This window comes from Dunckerocampus dactyliophorus, chromosome 2 (assembly GCF_027744805.1).
Source record: "Dunckerocampus dactyliophorus isolate RoL2022-P2 chromosome 2, RoL_Ddac_1.1, whole genome shotgun sequence".
NCBI lineage: Eukaryota > Metazoa > Chordata > Actinopteri > Syngnathiformes > Syngnathidae > Dunckerocampus > Dunckerocampus dactyliophorus.
Window position 1 is genome coordinate 15,850,316 of NC_072820.1, and position 21,755 is coordinate 15,872,070.

At 38.7% G+C, this 21,755-nt stretch overlaps 1 protein-coding gene across 10 annotated transcripts in view; it reads left to right on the forward strand.

Annotated features, from left to right (window-relative positions):
- Positions 1-21,755, forward strand: part of tnr (tenascin R (restrictin, janusin)) — a 176,767-nt gene that overhangs the window by 65,271 nt on the left and 89,741 nt on the right. For 3 of the 10 annotated variants that reach the window (XM_054752846.1, XM_054752854.1, XM_054752830.1), the window contains one exon: positions 14,114-14,162. The exons of the other annotated variants lie outside the window; for them this stretch is intronic. The gene's annotated coding sequence lies outside the window, so the exon portion shown is untranslated. The remainder of the gene's footprint in view (positions 1-14,113; positions 14,163-21,755) is intronic. 10 annotated transcript variants of the gene reach the window in all.

Consider the following 21,755-nt stretch of genomic DNA (forward strand, 5'->3'; position numbering starts at 1 on the left):
CATTTATTAATGAATTAATTTAGGAAAAAACCCAGTAGAATGTGGGGGTGATGTTTGAGCGCCATGTAGAGAGTGACGACTGTACACAGGAATAATCAATAATTGCTCTATGCAACTTAAAGGAAGTCTCCACTGTTTTTGAAATCATCCACAATCCTCATGTGATACATGAACACGCCTTTCTCTTTTCTGTGCATTCTAAAGATATAAAAACAGCTAAAAAGACACAGCTAAGAATGCACGTTAGGGGAATCACCTCTTCCGCCTGTAAAGCCTTCTGAAAAAAACCTCCAAAAAGCGTCAACAACGCACCATTTACATATAATGTGACGTACATATTAACCAAGCTACAGCGACATTGGTATTATTATTAACATTGTTACGCTGAACTTGACTGGCATATTGACACCTTGCCACATCACCACGGCTAGCTACTAGTCGGCTAGCGATTAGCTTCACCACACACTCAGGCGACTACTGAAAGGTAAAGATAGAGGTAAAGAGATGTTTTTGTTTTTGAGTTTGGAAAAGTTGACGCTATGCGTAGCGTTCCTTTCTATGTTGCTATGTGAAATCAATGTGCCGAGGAGGGAAGTTCAGGTAATGCTTAAAAGGACCAAAATACGGCAAAATACTGTAAGTGTTACATGATATCATGAATGTGCCTGTTACTACATGCTCACAGCATGTATATAAAACCATAAAAACTTGTTGGAGGTTTTTGGAGGTGTTTTAATAGCGGTCTTTGTCGGTGGCAAGGGCGTGTCCCATTACGTGTCGTAATGAGCTGCCTCTTTTTATCTGTTTGTATATCTTTACAACGCACAGAAAAGAGAAAGACATATGTGTTCATGTCTTACATAAGAGTTATGGATGATGGGCAAAATTCCTTATGGATGATGGGCAAAATTCCAAAAAAAAGTGCACTATAACAACAAGCACAAACAAAAACACATTTCCTTAATTGCCACTGAAGGTCGTAGAGGGCATGAGCTGGGGCCACTTACGTGGCGGTAACAATTTAGCCAACAGGCAGCTATTTGTCCTAGGAGTTTGTGCTTTCAGTCTACGTAGCCGCCCTACATGGAAAAGAGCCTCGGGTGAAAATTGCTTTCCATTACATGTGACCCTATCTGTAAATAATGCTCCCTGCTGATGCAGTAAATTTGCTTTCTCACGTACCAACCCAACCATTTTTGTTAGGCAATATACGGGGCGTGTGGTGGAGCAGTGCCTCTCTAAAAATAGAATCCTTTCCCTTCATGAAATGTTTGGATGATGAATGATACTCCGGCAACTGGGGAACCTTGCATATAAAACAAAGCAATTTCATCGCACTTGTCATGTTTGTCATGTGTTTCGTATTTCCCCTTTGCACGGTCAGCATCTTAGATTGTGCATTGATCACATTATTAGAGTAGTAATGAATGACGATGCATGATAGAGCCGTGATCTGCCTGGGATGCTCCAGTAGGAGATTTGTCTCATTGCGTTACTCACTAATCAATAGTATGAGAATAACAAATGATCAGGTATCAGGTTGTGTGCCCATTGCTATCTGTCACGGATAGTGTGTCGGCATGTTTGTAGAGTATTTGTGTGTGACCATAAACAAGGCCTATTGATTAAGCACACTAAGTAGCATAACAAACAAAGTCATCAATGTACCTCCTCACCTCTTTATAGCGAGAGAGGAGAGCAACATGCCCACAGGAGAATAAAAGTGCTTTTTAGAAGAAGACAATTGTGGTCATTAGATTTAATTGCTACATTATAAGACCATTTTGGCTTTTTTGTGCTCATTGAAGTACAAAGTACATATTGAATCTGCATGTGTAGTATAATTCATCTAAGTATATTCATATTTTCTATTTAGATATATACATGATCATATACAGTCATCCCTTGCAATTACCTTACATTACATTACCTCAACACTGCTTGAAGTCAGCCATGTCATGTACGCCATTCCGTATGCAAGTGGTAAGTTTTTGGCTTCTTAAGTTGAGGCTAACTGGTTAGCTCACTAGCTTGCTAGCTAGCGGCCGTCTCAAGTCCCTGCAACATAAGAGTTGCACAATGTGTTGTAAACAATGAATAATAGGAGTGTCAAGTGTCAGGGTTTGCGGTAGAAATGGATCCCAGGATGAAGTGACAGACTCCAGTTTGCGGTTTACGGTCTTTATTGCATGACAGGAAAAAAAACACAAAATCACCGGCAGGGAGGCGAACTAAAGCCCCTGGGAAAAAACATTGGAACAACTAAAGGGGACCCAAAAACACGGCCCACGGGACGCACTTTAAGCGGATAAGGATAAGCGGATGGATGGCTTGAAAAAACAACTTGCCAAAGCGCTCATTTAGCAGCCAAATTTTTTGCCTTAAGTTCATTTATCGCTATTGCCAATTAACTGAGGGACGACTGTATCATATTTTTCAGACTATAAGTCAAGTTGCATCAGCCAAAAAATGTGTCATGGAGAGGAAAAACCATATATAAGTCACAATGCACGATAAGTCGCATTTAGTGGTATTTATGATCGCGCTATTATAATAGTCAGGTTTTTTTAGGAATGTCATGGTCATCATCATGGTCGCCGCTCCTAACATCATTAATTGACAAGAGAAGAAGGCAGTGTTTATATCAACAAGGAGAGAAATTATAGCTACAGATCTAAATAAGACATAAATAAGCTATAAGAAATAAATATTTTATATATGGATACAATAAAAACTTACCTGTTTAATAAATGTCAGAATGTTCTCAAAGGAGACACTTGCCTAGACGCATCCCGGTGTGTAGAAACATATTAAACAGCTGTATTTAACACCATAACTTTATTTTTGCATTCACAAATTAATTAAATTAGCTTGAAAATCATACGTGTGTATTTAATAGTCATTGCCTGATACAGCAGATACAGTGTACAATCTAGAAGCTAGTTTCTCAAACTACACGGGTACCACATAATTATAGTTGCACATTACTTACAGACACATAGTCTCCAAAGCAGAAGCTTATTATAAAGTGGAACCTTGGATAGCATCATTAATCCATTCCAAAAGATCTGACTCCAACCAAAGGAATTTTTTCCATAAGAAAAAATGTAAAACCTATTTTTTTTTCATTTCAGAAAGCCAGTATAGTTTTACAATTATAGTTTTACATGCAGAAAAAAAATTTAAAAATCACATATATACATATCCTATAAATTATGAACAAAAAGGATAAATAAACATTTAAGATTACTTATGTTTACCTTCACTGAAGACGTATTGTTGACAAAAGACATGATGTGGCAGCACTGACACCACATTCGTGTTTTGCTATAAATTATTTCTTAAATTTAATAGTGTTTCTCACTTCTCGTCTCTACTTTTCTCTTGATCACGGCTGCAAAATAACCAAAAACGGAGCCAAAGAAAGTTGCCACTGCCATCATTTTGATAAAGAAGGTGATAAACACTATTGCATTCAAGAAATAACTCATGGCAAAACAGGAAGGTGGTCTCCATGTTGATCGCCAACAACACGTCGTCAGTGAAGGTAAAAATAACCTTAGATGTTCATTTAGCCCTTTCATTCATCACGTATATGCATTTAAAACATTTTTATGTTTTATGTAAAGCTATAATTGCAAAACTATAAACATGTTTTGCATTCAGAGATTTGTGGCATAACTGTGTTAGTTAGCAAATAAGTACAGAGTCAACAGCTGATGACATCATAAACAGGCGACGGACTTGACTTGGGGTTCCTGTTTCCATGTATTTGCAAGCTAATAGACTGCTAACAAGGATGTTTTGTGATCAAAATACATTAACACAGTTGAACTCACGTTGTGTATTAATAACATGACGACAACATGACAAGACAATAGCTGTTATACACCAACTGGAAAATGCACAAAAAAAGTCCTGTTTTTTGAGGGGAAAAAAACTAAAATTAAGACAAAATTATAGACGAAATCTATCTTTACATTCATATTTTATTTCTCATATTTCTTATGATAACTGCTGGACAGTTTGTTTGACAGTTTGATGATGCTGTGTCTCTGCAACCCTAAAATTTGCATCATAACTTCTTTTCTGTTGTTTGCTAACTTGCTAACAACCTCCTCTCCAGGTCACTGGCATTTGTGAGTGACAGTAAGAAAAGCTCTGATCGGCTTGGGGAGAAGTAGTTTGGCGCCACCTGTTGGCTTGCGTGGATACATCTATAGACCCTTAATATAGGATGACATGTCTTTTTCAGACTTTTTTCAAAGGGAATTTTTTTTATACGACTCTTATTGATTAAATAAAAAGAAATCCTACAATCCTACAACTATAATTCATGTGAAATATATTATATTCATATATGCTATTTTTTTCCAGAGCTGCTGGATGAGAGCATGAATTTGTATTCAAGCAGTTGGCTTTTAAATCAATAAGAGGGTCCACGAGCATCAATGAACGTTGCAGGATCGTTCACTGAGTTAAATAACTGAGGTAATAGATTTTTTAGGTATCAAACCATCACTTTCTTTTCCAGATGTGCTTTTGCTTGTTTGCAAGCCAAAAAGCCTGCTTGCAAAGTAACTGATATATGCAATACTCGTACAATGGCGCGATGGTGTGAATTTCTAATAATGGTCCCAGCTGAGTGAGATTTAGTGGAAAATGAGTGTTGCCCTTCATCATTTCTGACGCCTCCCCTTTGAAATACTGCTCAGCCTCCAAGATATCGTAAGACAGACTCTGCGTGAAAGCCTTAAGCAAGGTCCATTGAGGCAGACCTGCATGGATGTGTGTGGACGTGTGTTTTCTGTGGTATTTGTGTCAGAGATTGTATCATTCACTGTGCGAGTGCCGCTAAAAGAGATTAGAGTCCAACTCTCTTTGGGTTTCTTTGCAAATAGACAGATCAGCTTGGTCTGAATGCAAACAAAACCCTATTTATTATTGATGAGAATAGCGGGGGTACCTAAGAGAATTCTGGCCACACTGAAAAGACAAAAACTTACTACTAGAGTTAAGTCATACAAAAAAGAAGTGCTAGTATTATAAGAATAAGGCCATCATGCAATTCCATGATGCTTTGACGAACTACCACATGACCCTAATATAAAATGAATATAAGACAACAACACTTTTTTAAGATCGGCTTTTGAGAAAATATTTTTTAAGACAAAAAAAAATCAATTATGTTTTCAATACCAATGGTAGAACTACTGGTAGATTACAATAAAAAAGGTAATCATGTTGAGGCTTTATCTCTCCAAGTCACTGGTGTGTGTGAAGGACAGGAAGAAAAGCTCTGACTAACTTGGTGTCATGTTGATTGACAACCCTTGTGAGTTTGCATGTACTGTATAACTCTCTAGATGGCGAATATAAGACCACCTGTCTTTTTCATACTTTTTTTCAAGGGAAAAAAATATTCATATATTTGTCATATATTTGGGTCAGTACGGTAAAACACTGAATTTATCTAAATATCATTTTACTCTAATAAAAGTTCAAAATTACTCTTGTCATGAATGTGTTAGTAGGCCTGTAACGATAACACATTTTAATCAATATTATTGACAACACTTTTGAGACAATTTTTTAATTCATGAATAAAAATTACATAATAATGCAAGTACATCATATCAAAAACAATAAACTTTAATTTTCAAGAGTATTTAATATTGTAATGGGAATGTCAGGAGCTTTTAAATACAATTAAATAAACAACAAAATAAAAAAAACAAACAATGAAAATAAAATGGAATCTCAGTCTCCATCCATCTTCTATGCCGCTTATCATCACTAGGGTCACGGGTATTCCAGAGCATCTCCCAGCTGACTTCGGGCGAGAGGGGGGGTGAACTGGACTGGTCGCCAGTCAGACGCAAGGCACATATAGACAAACAAGCTAAACAGTTTTGGACCCAGCATTGACCCCTGGGGTACTCCGCATGTAATATTTAAACTTGCAGATGTGTATTCTCCTAACTTTACATATTGCTTCCACTTAGCTAGATAGCTTTTGATCCAACCCTCTGATTTCTTACCTTTCTAATTTTGTAATTAGGATGTTTTGATTATTAGTATTGAAAGCTTTTGTCAGATCCATAAATACTGCAACTGCACATTTTCTGTTGTCTACAGCAATGGTAATTTCCTCAGTAATTTAAATCAGTGCCATTGAGATGGAAATGTTAGCTCTGTATCCGTATCGGCTATCTGTGAGTAATTCATACTTATTAATAAATCTGCCAAACATGTTGTTGAATAGCTTCTCGATTATTTTAGAAAATTGTGGTAATAAAGAAAGTGGTCAGTAGTTTGTAAATTGATGCTTGTCTCAGTTTTTAAAGATTAGAACTACTTTAGCTGTTTTCATTTTGTTTGGAAATTTACCAGTATGGAATGATAACGTACTGATATACGTCAGCGGTTCTACGATCTTTGTTAATAACTCTTTTTATCGTTTTCATTTTGATTCCATTACAATCAGTTGATGTTTTTGCTTTAAAATTATTGGCAATATCAGTGATTTCCTTTTTTGTCACATCAGTGAGAAACATGGAATTAGGATTCCTGTCTATTGTTTCATTTCTACTATAAATTTCCTATATAATGTATTTTTCTTCTTACAGGCATTTTTTAGTCCTTTTGTCATCCATGGCTGATTTTTCTTTTGCTTGTTGGACATTTCTCTCGAGGGACAATTCTTATCATAGAGCTCCATATAAGTATTTAGAAAGTGTTCAGGTGCTTCATCCACGTCATTTCCACTGTACACACTCTCACATCTTTGTTCTTGTAGATCTTTCTTAAAAGCATTGGCACTGTCCTGTGTGCATAGTCTTTGGAAAGTCTTTTTGTCCGCCAGCTTTCTTTTTTTGCCGTATTCGTTGTAAATTGTAAACAATGGAAGATGGTCAGTGATTAGCAGACCACTAGTTGTGTTGTTATCAAAGTCACTGGTGAATATATTATCAATTAGGGTGGCGCAGAGGTCTTTTATTATGCTTGGTCTGATGATTTTAGGATATAGACTCAAGCTATACATTGTCATTTATTACCTTGTTTTTGTGTGGATTCGGAAGATTGAACATTGTTTTTTGACTCATGTCTGTGAAGGTTGTTTTAATCCAATCCTCAAACATTTCAATGCTTGACCTTAGAGTTCTATATAAAGAATTTATTAATACATTTTTGCTTTTTTCTTAAGCAAAAATGGATTGAAATCATTATGCATCCCAAAATGTTATAAATACCAAATGACATGTTCTTTATCATTTTGTAGGTCAGATGTTTGTCCACGTACAATGCCACACCTCCTCCACTTGTATTATTCCTGTTAATGCAGATAATTTCATAACCATCCAGCTCAAAGTCCATGCCTTTGTCGATGTTAATCCAAGTTTCAGAGATTGCAATTACTTTGAAGGGTTCCTTGAATTGATTAAAATATTGTCTGATGTTGTTATAATTTGTATACATGCTTCTGCTGTTTATGTGGATAATTGACAACTTATTGCCCGTGTAGTAACAGCAGTCATTTCGGATATTAGAAAAAAATGTGTGTCCGGATCTATGTCTTTTTGCATTTCTATTTGTTTGTGATCTGTGAAACAAAAGGTGTCCAATTGTAGATCATGTTGTGGCATACTGATGATGCTGTCCATGTTGTTGTGTTGATATAATCTTTAGTATTTATTCAGATCCTTGATGTCTTTGACAACAAGCACTCTGGACTCTGGTCCTCTGTTTAACTTGATGAAAATTTTGCAGTTAGCAATCCAAGCACCTTGGATCCTTCCCTGCTTCCTCAGATCACGTGCTTGCTTGGCGATTTCAGCGCTGCGTTTTGTCAGATGCTCATTCATGTACACGTTTGTACCTTTCAGCTTCTTTCCCTGTTTCACAAGTGCGGTATTGAATTTCCTATTAGTGAACTCGACAATGACGACGGTTGTGGTGCTGTTCCTGCCATACAGTGGGATGCAAGTGTCAATGGTTTGAATGTCTACGTTCACCTCCTTTGATTGTAGAAAAATAGCAACTTGTTGCTCCGTAGAAGCGACATCCATTTAATTTGGTTCATCCCTTTTCCCGACTGCCCTGGCGTAAGACCTGGGTTTAATCTGAAGCCCCGTCACAATCACATCATTCGTTCGTGAGTTCTGATCCATGACATCAATAGTGTTCTTCAATTGCTCAATGATTTTTTTCTTTTTCTTCATTATCTTGTGTGAGAGTGGCACTCAATGCAGCATCACTATCCTGTAATACCTTATTCCCCTCTCTGACTTTGAACTTCATCCTTCAAGTTTTGAACCTCCTGTTTCATAGATCGGATGTATTGTTCCAGATCATCCAGCCTCTGTAGTTTTTGTAGCACTAGTTCCATGTTTTTTTTGTTGATTTTTCAACATATTGTTTAATTCTTGTTGCTTTTCCATCACATCCTTTAAATGCGTTGGCGACTGCGTCAATTTCTCCAGCGGTGATTCTGCGTACTTGGACAGCTGGTGATTCAGAATGTTCAAGTGCTCTCCGGCCGGCGTCTGCAGAGACGCGGGTATAAGTGCCGCACCTTCTTTCTTAGGTGACTTCATGTCTATAATCGACTCTGGGGTACTTCGACCCATGCTGCCTGAGCCTCTTCTCATCTCTCTTTAGCATTGTTGCTGTTGCTAAGCAACAATGTGTGTCGGTTAGCCTGTAAGCCTACCTTACAACGGCCTTCGGTGTTTAATATTCATTGTTACAGCAAGTTTGTGTCTCTCACCAGTCCGAGTTGAAGCCAGAGATATCTCTTCAAGAAAACTCCAAGATATTAGCTTCATGAACAGCCGCGGTTCACAGTCGTTGCTAGCAGAGATGTCAGCACACTCCTCTGGAGTTGTGATCACAAAGCGTGGTCAGGAATACTCCAAAAACTCCGGTAGCAAAAGCGGAGCTCTTACCATCAACATCCTTTCCAATCAACAGGAAGTGACACAACTTGTACAGTTCATAAATGATACAGAAATAAAGTTTCCTTCTCTGCAAAGACAACAAATCTCCCCTTTTCGGCGGCTCATATGAATCAGCTCAATACTCTAACACCTGCAGAACTGGCTTCATTATTTTTTATTGCCACATTTCTAAATTCAGCGGTGACATTTGAAAAGCATGCAGGTAAATGAAAGTGTACTCTCAGCTAATGCAGGCAAAGACACAATGATTGCCTCTGTTTGACCTGCATGCGTCACAAATATTGTTTTCCTAAATGAAGCAATTATCATGTAAATAGTTCTGCTTGTAATAAATGATTCATTTTTTTGGGCAATTCTTATGCAATTAAAGTAAAGGGAAATTGAGGTTTTATTGGCCCCCTACCAGTGCAAATTATACGTGCATGTCTAGTTGCTATTTTCTTGATGAAGTATGTGTAAAATGAATTATCAATTACATACTTATTTTATATATGTATGCATATTGGCCTTTACAGTGGAAGCTTGGTTACCGTCATTAATTTGTTGCAGAAGGTTTAACTGAATCAATCATGTAAATACAATTAATCCGTTCTAGAAAGCCAAAAATGTGTACACAAAACATGTTTTATAGTTTTACAATTGTAGTTTTACATGCAGAAAACAATTTGAAATACATCTAAATGATTAATGAAAATGATAAATGAACATTTAAGGTTACTTTTACCTTTATTGAAGACATGATTCTTGATGTGTCTTCCCAAAGACACAACGTGGCAGTGAGATCAACATCTTACATCAACATCTTATTATCTCACAGTTATTTCTTGAATTCGACAGTTTTTCTCACCTCAGTAACCAAAAATTAAGCCAAAGAATGTTGGAAGTGCCAGCATTTTTTTTTGAACGAAGGTGAGAAACACTATTGAATTTAAGAAATAACTCATGACAAAACAGGAAGATGAACTTTTGCCTTCAATGAAGGCAAAAGTGACCTTAAATGTTATTTTATTCCTTTCATTAGTCATTTTGAGTCAACCGCTGATGATATAGCTGGGCGACAAAGCTGACTTCCGCTTCCGCTTGCCATTTAGCAAGCTAAGGATGCTTACAAGGACATTTGTGGAAAAAATACATTAGGAACACAGCTGGATTCAGGCAGTGTATTAATAACACAACAAGCCGCGCGCTATATTGTAAGCTAACTGGAAAATGTATGCAAACAGAGGCAAAATTTTGGCATACATTTTTTACATAAACCAAAAAACATTCATGATGGTTCAATGCCAACGAGTGCTGATTTTAAAGATAATGTACAAATAATTTTACATTTAATATCTCACTATATTGAAGAACAGAGGCGTTGGTTAAAGTTTCAGGCTTTTGAATGGCCAAAATGCGCATGACAGCCGGTGAATGTGTTTTTATGTGGATATTTTTTTTAACACTGGAGTGGGGGAAATTTGTGTTTTTGAAAATATCCATGTTTGTGTGGTCATAAAAAAAGATACCACAACTACTGATGACAATAATATTAAAATATTAACAATAATATAACATTGACGGATGCTAGAGAAAAACACTTCATATTTGTCTCTCCCCCAATTCACTTCCACATTTGGAATTCACAGTTCACCAGTGGCTGTACACCAACCCGACTAAATACCAGCAATCTATCATCCGAGATATTTCATACTCCTCCAATTCAATAAGTCACTATGATATATGTACTGTGTCCAGCAGCTTTGGGACAGAGAAATGTGTTGTGGGTACCAAGTGGAGGCTTTACTCATACATAGTTTTCATAGTTTGCGACACTATTATTTATTTATTTTAACTTTCGCCATTGACGCTGCAAGCATTAAATTCAAGACGCCACAAACGTCCGAGGGTAAATGGATTAGACTACAGTTTGTCACTTAAAGTCAAGGTGACTGTGACCTCACGTCCATCACATTCTTGCAAATTTGATGTGTGTTGATCGCAGTTTCAGATGCAGATATTTATAGGCATCAATAATGTTATTGGTTGTGATGGTAAAGATCACTGTGAACACACAAAAGACCAAAGGTCAGTAAGTCCAAATGTAAAGATCCAAACATGTAAGGATACATTGCAAAGGCTACTGTATATACACTTTTGATCAAAATTTTAAGACCAGTTGAAAAATTGCAAGAATTTACATTTTGCGCTGTTGGAGGTTCTAAATAGAAAATCTAAATAAAAAAAGAAGAAAGAAATAAGAAGAAAGAAAAAAATTGAGGAAGCAGTTTATTGCAAACAACCATTAAACTGAAATAGGCTATTCATCAGTTGATCAAAAGTTTAATACCATAGGTCAACATAGCCCCGAACCCCCCCCAAAATAGAAATAATTGTTTCAAAAAGGAGTCAGTAATGAGTAGCTGCGCGATTCTTGTTAATCACCGCAAACATTCATTTCGGCATGCTTGGGAGGCTAGTGGGAATGTTGCTCCAGGTGGTGAAGATGGCTTCACGGAGGGCATCCACTGTTAGGGAATGATGTCCATTTTTGTAAACTTCCCTTGCCCTCCATCTCCAAATGTTCTCGGATTTAAATCAGGAGAAAACGCAGGATGGTCCAAAAGAGTGAGGTTATTCCTCTGGAAGAAGTCCTTTGTCAGGCAGGCATTGTGAACTGCATTGTTGTCCTGTTGAAAACCCCAGGCATTACCACACAGACGAGGGCCTTCAGTCATGAGGGATGACCCCTCTAACATCTCCACATAGCCAGTTGCCGTTTGACGCCGCTGCACAACCTGAAGCTCCGTTGTTTTATTGAAGGAAAAAGCACCCCAGATCATGATGGCGCCCCCTCCACTGTGCCGTGTGGAAAACATCTCACGTGGGATCTCCTTGTCATGCCAGTAACTTTGGAAGCGATCAGGACCGTCAAGGTTAAGTTTTTTTCATCCATCCATCCATTTTCTATGCCGCTTATCCTCATTAGTTAGGGTTGCGGGGTATGCTGGAGCCTATCCCAGCTACATTTTTTTTCTCAACAGAACTTTCTTCCACCTTTCAGTGTCCCACATTTGGTTCCAAATGGGCAATTTTGTGGCGTTTAAGTAGACAAGGCCTTTGAAGACTTTTTTTGTTATTCCCGTAAATTCCGGTGTCACTACTTTTTTCTCAAACCTTAAACCCTGCGGCTTATACACCTGTGCGGCTAATATATGGCTAAAAACTACATTTCCCATGATGCTCGGTATGGTCATATTCTAATCTCGTGACATCTCCTGTACTTCAGAACTACTACTAATCGTTTAAATACGTAATGGGGAAAACGCTATTACTAAGATAGTCCATCATAAGGGCAAAAAAACCCAACCAAAACACGCCGAGAAGCCACCATTCTCAGTGTTTGCTTATCGTGTCGCTCTCGTTGCACACACTAGAGTGAGCAACATCAAGCACAGTTTATTCTAAAACCAAATGTAAAACATTGTTGGACTTGGAATTGTACAATAAACACCATAAATATAACGCCAAGATTGCAAACTCTGTTATGATGAATGAAAACAAAAAGGAAATATAACCTATAAAAAGCGGAGACCATTAGCTTTGAGCCTCAGGTAATACTGATTGACATCTGATGTTTCTTTGAATGAGGATGTGATGTGAGAAGCTTGTATGTAATTAATTTATATGAGCATACACTGTTGCTCCAAAACGCTCCACTCAATAGCGTATGAGGGATTTCCATCATGTGTAGAACAAACAGATGATTTACGCTTGCTCTGTTTGCTCAGCTAACATTTCCTTTGTTTGTTTATTGAATCAATAATCTTAAGTCTCTTTGTTGAAACGTTGTTTAAAAATGACACAATTTCCAGCAAATGTGCAATTCCTTTTCACTGACTGAAAACAAACTGGCTAGCAAAGCACGTCATTTTATCTCTCGGAGGGTGCAACAGGCTTCCTCAAGAGCAAACAGGCCATGCTCTTGTGTCTCCATGAGTGGGTGATAGTGTGAGTGTGCTGCTGAAACAACAACAACAAAAAAAGATCCTCCAGATGGGAAAAGCAAATGATATTTTTCTTTTTCTTGCACACACTCACGTCTTTTATCCTGTGTGAGCTCTGTTGCCTGCCATGTTGTTTATAATGTACACAAGTGATTTGCTATACAGTGGATGCCCGCGTATCGCGACTCCTCAAATTTGTAGATTTTTGATTAAAAAAAACAAAACCAAACAAGAAAAACCTTTTTTTTGTACAATGAAGCCCTGCACGTTCGCAATCGAGCATTAATGGACCCCACAAATTTGCAGATTTTTGGCCAAAAAAAATCATCAAAATCATCTTAAAAATTCTGTTTACAGCATACCACATAACTTCAGTGCATAATGGCAGTGCCCTGCGCGTGTTGCTACAGCAGCACTAGCGTTTACAGTCGACTTTCTTAAAATCTGGTCTCAAAACTTGCAACGAGGTGAACACAAGTTAATATATGATTGTAAGTTGTTACAACAGGCAAGCAGTATGGATTATGTCGATGCAGCTTGGAGAGACACCTTATCCGACCGCTAGCCGAGACGACCCCTGTAAAGCTAGCTGCTTTAGAGGGAGATGTAGGCAGGTCCGCGACAGACAGAAGTGCGATTGTACTGTGACTCCAATTTCATCTGTTCTGTCGAACATCTTTCATTATAATTCATAGTAGTTCATAGTAGCGAGTACCTATACATTTCATATTTTAGTTATTTTCAGAACATATTTAAGGATTAAACGTAGATTTAGCTTGTTAGCATCTTTTGATGCGAGTGAACAATTGTATTTATTTGAAAAGAGAAGGGGAAGGGAGGGTTCTGGAGCTGAATCTAATCTAGTATTTATAAGTCACTTTTATTGCAATTGTTCGGAGGAGAGCCAATCAAGCAGGAGGGTTTGAAGAGGGAGGAGCAAGTCTTGTGTCAAATATAGACATTTTTATGGGCATCTCAATCCATCTAAAGTTTTTTCCATTGGCGGTTGGCCTTGAAACGTAAACACAACGGACAGCAGGGATCTCCTGTACATGCAAAGACTGTTCAAAAGGAATATCTACTGCCGTATGCTTTGATACTAATTCACCGCTGCAGCTACACATGAAAGTAATTAAGAGCTCTGAAATTATCTTCTCTCCTGGTCAGGTGCACAGCAAAGGACAAGCACCAACACAACAAAATACTTCCACAGAAGGTACTGCACACAAACACACATGTTGACACTTTCCTTTTGGCAATGTGCAATTTAATGGTCTAAAGCGTTTAATGTCTGCTTTATGTGCACCGGCTTGTTGTGCATTTATCAAGCTGAGACTCATCTAATCAGACAATTAGCACTCAACTTGGGATAATTTCCTCATGTGGATTCATCGCCATCAGTGGCTTTCTAATAGGAACAAAATCAATTGCCATATCACTGTTACTTCTTGTAAACACTCACACACACATACATAACTATGAATGCATTAAGAAGTCTGGAGATAATTACCATTAAGTATTGGGTTAAACTGGGACTAGTATGTACTAGAGCGTGATTTGCATGATGTGTCCTGCATGTTGTAGAACCTAAACCTTTGATGAGCAGGAATTTTTTGAAGAAATCTACTTGGAATGGAAAAAAAACACTAAAGAGTACCATAAATAAAGAGTACCGGTACAGTATGTGTTCAAACTCTCTGGATTTGGGTATGAATGGCAATTACGCAATTCCCTCAAATAGTAGCTCTCATATATTTACCCTAATAATTGGGTAGTATTGTACATAGAGATATTAAAGAGTTAACTGCCGGTCCCATTTGAACATACAACAACAATAATACATAGTACTAAAAACTGTTATCTTTATAAAGTCAGATCTGTAGACAGCTATTATGTTGTTGTTGCTCTTTACATTGAGCTAAATATTAATTAAATTGAAAAATAATAATAATAACATCTGCAGGCCCGCCGTCAGGATCATAGACTTCACATGTAAACATGACAAGCTGTCTTATAGTGCACTGTGCACTTGTCTCGCTACACAGACACCATTCCACCCTGCGTCTCCCTCCGCCGTCGGCTTAGCGTCAAAACAACAATAGCCCCTCGCTGCGTTTGTACAGACTTGCACAGAGGAGAACAACATCCCCACCTTGAGTTGCCTGAGCGGAGAGTGACAGCAGCGGAAGCCGTTGATGTCAGGGTTCTAATCACGGAGGATTATAGTGGGTGTGCGCCTGTGTCACTCCTGATTACGGCACCGGTGCCGGGAGGCAGGAAACCTGCAAGCAGGAAACAGTGAGACAATGTAGCTTTGTGTACTAAGGGAGGCTTCCACAGAACTTTGTCAAAAGCAATCTTTGCAGAGACACCTTGCAACGACTTGGAAATAGAAGCATACATTGTTTCAGCATTATTATTAAACAATGACCTGTCATGGCACACTATAAGCATGACGATCCGCAAAGGTTGAATCGAGGCAACTGAACTTTTATTGCTTGTTAAAGAGGTTTTATCCAACTGGCTTCTTCAGTTGTACATTTTTAAGTGTCGACTATCCCAATTTTTGTCTCTGGTGGGTGTGTCCTTTGGGCGTGGTCACAATCAGGTTGTTGTTTCTGGTGAATGCCCGTCTGCTTGCATAATAATTGGTCGTTCACCTTCCTGGTGGCATAACAGCTCTTTCCTGTGGAATGAGACAGTCTTTGAGGGCGATATGTCAAAACATTGTTTTGAGATCTAAAAAACCTGAACTGAACTGAACTGAAGAAGCCCTTTGGATTAAAGGTGAAACGTCTTCAGCAAACAAGAAGAATCCACTTGCCTCGATTCAACCTTTGCGGATGACTATGACCTGTAAAGGCATGAGCAGCGTTAGCATAATGCGGCAGATTTTCAGCAGGTAAGCAAACATCATAATGTAATGTAAACATTGTAAGACTATTTTGTAAATACAACATAGTTAATAATTACAACATACTGTACAGTATTCCCTTTCAGGGGGAAGTACTGTATTTACATGACATCATTGCCATTCTAATTGATTAAAAGCTTGATAAAAAAAACAGCAGAATGTCCAATGTCAAAACAATACATACATTGACACTGGTTTACTTCCAAGTTGTTCCAATTTTACAAAGGAAATTCCCATAGGAAATTATCTAACATAATTTAATTTGGCTCGGATTGTCACCATCCTAAAATCGTTATTAACTGGACAAGAAATGTTTTAAGTAGCATTTTACACATTCATTCATGCAAATATGTATAAAGAGAAGTTAACCACTATAAAACTACACAAAATAAAACTAAAATAAAGTAAAACTGCTCCCCCTTTGAAGGAGCCTGGGAACTGGAAGTGTTTGCAGAGTGATGCTGTCAACTAGTTTGAATTGGACTCTTTGTTTTAATTGAACTCTTAAAATCAAATACAGTGTTCCCTCGCTATAACGGGGTTCACTTTACACGGCCTCGCTATTACACAGATTTTTTGACAGCGTATGAACGCATTGTGTTCTGCGTCCTAATTTGCTAAGGGAAAACCCGCATTGTCTTCTGAGTGCCGATTGGCTAAGGGACTGTAGACCATCAATCAATCTCCTCCATGCCATGTGTCCTGTACACTACAGAATGCGTTCAGCTTGCCTAATTTACATAATTGTTTGATCGCGAGCAGTGTGGCTCTATAGTACTGTATGTTTGTAAGTTTTCGCCCCGACAAAACTCACAATGTCGACTAAACACTCTGCACCGACAAAGGCACCTGCAGTTGCACCCAAAATGTGCAGCTGCAGGGTGCCATTACGGAATAATTACGGAATACATTACTCTTCGTAGAAGGAGGAAAATAACATCAAGACGACAGCAGCAATAAATTTTGACAAGGATGCAAAAAAGGGCTTTAACTGTCCACAGCATGAGACGGTCTCGGTGGGTGCCGGTGCAGGGGCAAACATGAACAAATTTAAAGCCATCATCGAGGAAGGGGGATATAAGCCTCAACAAGATTTTAATATGGATGAGACAGGCTTATTTTGGAAACACTACATCGCTGATTCAGCCCAGGGACAAAGGCGTGATTCGCGCTTTTAAGGCTCTGTATATGCACAGCATATATATTTTCTCATGTCTGAGAAAAGTGTATAAAGTGTGTGGTGAGGGGTTTCACAGCCTTAAAACATATATAATAAACGAAAAAACATATCCTGTAAATGAAAAAATATATAATGAATGAAAAAAACATAAAAAAATAAACTTCTATTTCATTTAACGATTTTACTTAGCACTGGTATTTTTTGGAACCTAACCCCCGCGTTAAATGAGGGAACACTGTGTATTACAATTTTCAAATTTATTTGGATCGGTATAAATCTGAAAAACGGGCCATCTACTGAAATCTACTAGATTTCAGATACCAAATTTTGGCAGCTGTGGTGGTGTTTTTTTGGTGTTGCTGAAATAATGTGTGTGTGTGTGTGTGTCAGAATGCTTGGTAAAAAAAAAACAAAAAAAACCATTAATGTATATAGTTAAATATATACACAGTGCAGTGAAATCCTTCCCCAAAGCAATAATGGATTGGTTTTATAGAGCGCCTTTCAAGATACCCCAAAGCGCTTCACAGTGGAACCCATTATTCATTCACGCCACAGTCGCACACTAGTGGTGGCAAGTTACAGCTGCTCTGGATTGGACTGACGAAAACATGGCTGTCAGTTCACACCGACGGCCTCTCTGACCACCACTAAACATCCATTCACATTTGTAAACCAGTGTGGGCTACACTGGAGGCAAGGTGGGCGAAGTGTCTTGCCCAAGGACACAACAACAGTGACTAGGATGGACGAGTTTTGAACCACCAACCCTCCGGTTTCTGGACGGGACTGCCGTTGCAATATGTTCTATTCTTGGACCTCTGGTTATCATTACACGAGACACTGTTCACCACTTTGGTCAGGGTTTGCTATTTTCAGAAGTGCTACACAAATAAAGTTGGCTTGACATGGCTAGCAACATCACGACCAAGAAAATCCATAGCAGACTTGCTGATATAGGTTGTACGACTTTGGTGGTTTTTGACTTTGGAGGTTCCACAGTACTGTATATTAAGATGCATGGTTATGGGCAACTCCTTAAAAGAATTTAACTGAGGAAGCGTTCCATTTGCAAATGTTAAGAATATATTGTACTGGTGCCGATATAGTCAGAGCAGTATGTCACCATGTCAGCCTCTCTGCTAATGAACTGGACCGTCTTCGTCTATCTCATCCTCGGCAGCCTATTCTTGAAAGTGATAGTATCACAAGCACATGTCTTGCTACTGAGATTACACCTTCAATTTAGGCGCTCTACCCTCTGGGCCAGGTTTTTTTTGCCATCATGACCGGGTTTTATCTGGGATCAATACAGGCACAACTGAAGCTCACTTGTTTTGAAAATCAATTTTTTAAAGAAAAACTCACTTCATATCCAATTAGTGTGAGTGTAAATTCACCATTCACTCACATGGTAGCAGCAAGTAGTTTAGCCTATACTGTGACGACAGTATAGGCTAAATATACTGCTTTTAGGTTTTATGCAAGCAACACAAAAAAGGTGTTTGATCCTCAGCAGTTGCTTTATCTTCTCAGCACAGCTTTATGGTGTGTTTCGGTGTCTACATTTAAACCTGTGATAGCACAGGTGGGAGAGGAATGATGAGATTTTTTTTTTTACCTTATTTTTACTCTTGTTGAAAGCTTCAAGAGAACGTGTTGTCATTGTGTCCCACAAGATACAAAAGGCTTTGAACACGGCAACATAAAAAGAGGGCGAAATGGCTCGTCTCAAAGCTAGAGCGGAGGAGATCAACCCACAACGTCAGCCTCATGGGACGGAGGATCACGTTGTTTGAAGTATTTTTATGTCCATTTTTATTTTAGGTCATGGCTGGAAAAAAAGGAGTATGGAAGGATAATAAAACTAGGTTTTGTCCATGCCAGTGTCTGAAAGTAGAACTTGTTGTTGTATAAGCAAATTATTCTCACTTATAAGTTATTATTACAGTAAAATAACAACAACAAATTCAACCAACCAACAATGTGCACCAATATGAATTACAGATAAGAACGCTACAATAATAGCATGCACACTGCTCTCCTCGATAGACAATACATTTAAAGAGGGCATCAGTACTACGGTATCTCCTCTCTATTACCAGTCGCATACAGTTCTTGCTGCAAGCCACCCTTTTACATCTTCCTTTACAGTACGGGACAGAGCAGGCGGTTCACAATTTGTCTTATTTGCTTTAGAGCAGAATCCTTTTCTTGGCACACTGAAACAGCCCAGAGAAAGACTCCTAGGTTGTGGTAGTACTTGATGAACACAGCCCACTGGCCTTGAAAGACAAGGCAATTTGGCCAGAGTGACGGTAATAATGGGAAAGGCAGTGATGTTGCCAAAGAGAGAGGCAAAGAGAGGGCTAAACTGAGAGGCACGGGATGGAGATGGAGCACAGGGAGCACCCACGCAAAATGGCCTGGTGTTGGTTTGGCTTTCCTGTTGCAGCAGCGTTAACCTGGAGGTTAATGTGAAGCCAAATGGATGTTATGGCTCTACTTCCATAGGGTCAGCAAGAGGTGGATAACAGGTCTGCTGTCTGAAACAATATAAGGAACGATGACTAAAACAAATGCAGTGTCCTCTACTGCACAAGGCTTTGAACCCACAGTATGAAAGTGAGTAAAAATGACTTTCATGGATAACCAAAATCCTCACAGTGGGAGAAAAATGAAAACCCATCAAAGGGATGAAGGCAGCTGATGAGTATGACGACTGCTGATAATGAAAAACGAGAGCGGCAAATAAGAGGAGAGATGGGCTATTGGAGAACAGAGGTGATTTTAAGAGTGGAAGAAAATGGAGACTAAGGCAAAAATGGTCAATTTAGTCACTCTCCAGCCCTTCTCTCTCCACAATGTGATGCAGCATCAGGCCAGCTGAGGTCAGCACATGGATGGTTTCTGGCTCCCAGCACCGGTTCTGGTGGTAGGCTAACATCTAGGGTGTAGAAGCAGCACTTGATGCCTGATTATTTGCTGTTGCTCTGACAATCTGCGTCCCTCTGCGACTAGCATCTGGAGAGGCATCACAGAACACCGTGACAGATGGATTACAGAAAACAGTTGCTTCACAAATGTCCTCCTTTTAACTCCTGGCATTGTAACAGTAAATTGCTGCTGAGAATTTTATTAATACAGTCGTGTGAAAAAATCAGGACGCCTACGATGTAACTCTCGTATTCCTGAACTTCTGCATACAAAAGGGTGAACATTTTTAAAACATGCAGTCCTACTGTGTTGCCTGCCCTATTATTTTATTATACCCCACAAGTCGGATTGACTTGAAATTTTTCATAAAAACACCCACTGTAACTTTAGGGTGTTTGGCTGATTCACCATGAAGTTTGGTACACACCTTTAGGGGAGTGATAAGCACATGTCTATAAAATTTAAGATGGTAAAAAAAAAAAAAAAGTCTGCCATCAATTAAAATGTCTTTGCATGGACACGAGAGGGACTAATTGTCCCTAAGTCATTCAGCATTTGTCTCATGATTACAAATCTTTTAGGTTATCTGTATTATACTTCTAATCTAAATTTTAAGACCAGTTAAAAATTGCAAACATTTTTAACTACAAGGAGGTTCTAAGTAGAGTTTCAAAATGCAAAAAGAAGAAATGGGAGTGAGACAAAAAAATTTGAGGAAGCAATTTACCGCAAACAAACGTTAAACTGAAATAGGCTGTTTATCAGCTGATCAAAAGTTTAAGAACATAGCTCAAAATAACCCAACCCTCCCCCCCCCAAAAAATAGAAATCCATTTTTAAAAAAAGGCCTCAGTAATGTGTAGCTGTGCCGTTCTTGTTAATCACCTAAAAAATTGGTTTGGGCATGCTTGATGCCATTGTTTCCGTCAGGCTAGTGGGAATGTTGCAATTAATTGCTTACTACTATTTTTTTACGTCTCACTCCCATTTCTTCTCTTTACTTCTACTTCTACTTAGAACCTCCTTAAGATCCATCCATCCATCTTCTATGCCGCTTATCCTCATTAGGGTCGCCGAGGTATGCTGGGGCCTATCCCAGCTGACTGATGGGCGAGAGGCGGGGTAAACCCTGAACTGGTCGCCAGTCAACCGCAGGGCACATATAGACAAACAACCATTCACACTCACATTCATACCTTTGATGAAAGTTGATTGGTCATGCTTGCTCAGTGGGGCGCACAGATAATGTCATGTAAAAAAGGCGACTGTTGTAGTTCAATGTGGCTGGCACATAAAAAACAAAGCCGACACATCCTCTTCAAAGAGCACAAGCTTGTGAGTTTTTGTCCTGCAAAGAGTGACTCTATACGCCCTACACCTCCAACGCTACATTAGCATGTCTTCCAAAGCTCTTTGACCACAACCCATAGGGGGTGCTGCAAATAAACTATACTATAAACTATAGCTATAAACTATAAAACTATAAAACCTAGATAAGCAGCATACAGTAAATTTGAAAAAGCCATCTGGTCACAGAAATACAGAAAAACACACACATTGTTAATTCACTTTTTTACCTTATCTTTAGCGCTGCTGCTGGATCATACTTTTTGTTCACAGACGTGAACAACGAACAATGTGTGGGAGGAAAGATAATCAGTGGTTGCCTCTCTTTTGCAATTTTCATTTTGGAACAGCGAGCATACTCCTGCTTTTTGTCATTTTCTCCAGGCCCACTCATCTTTAAATATCTACCTTTGTTGTGACAGGGCATAGTC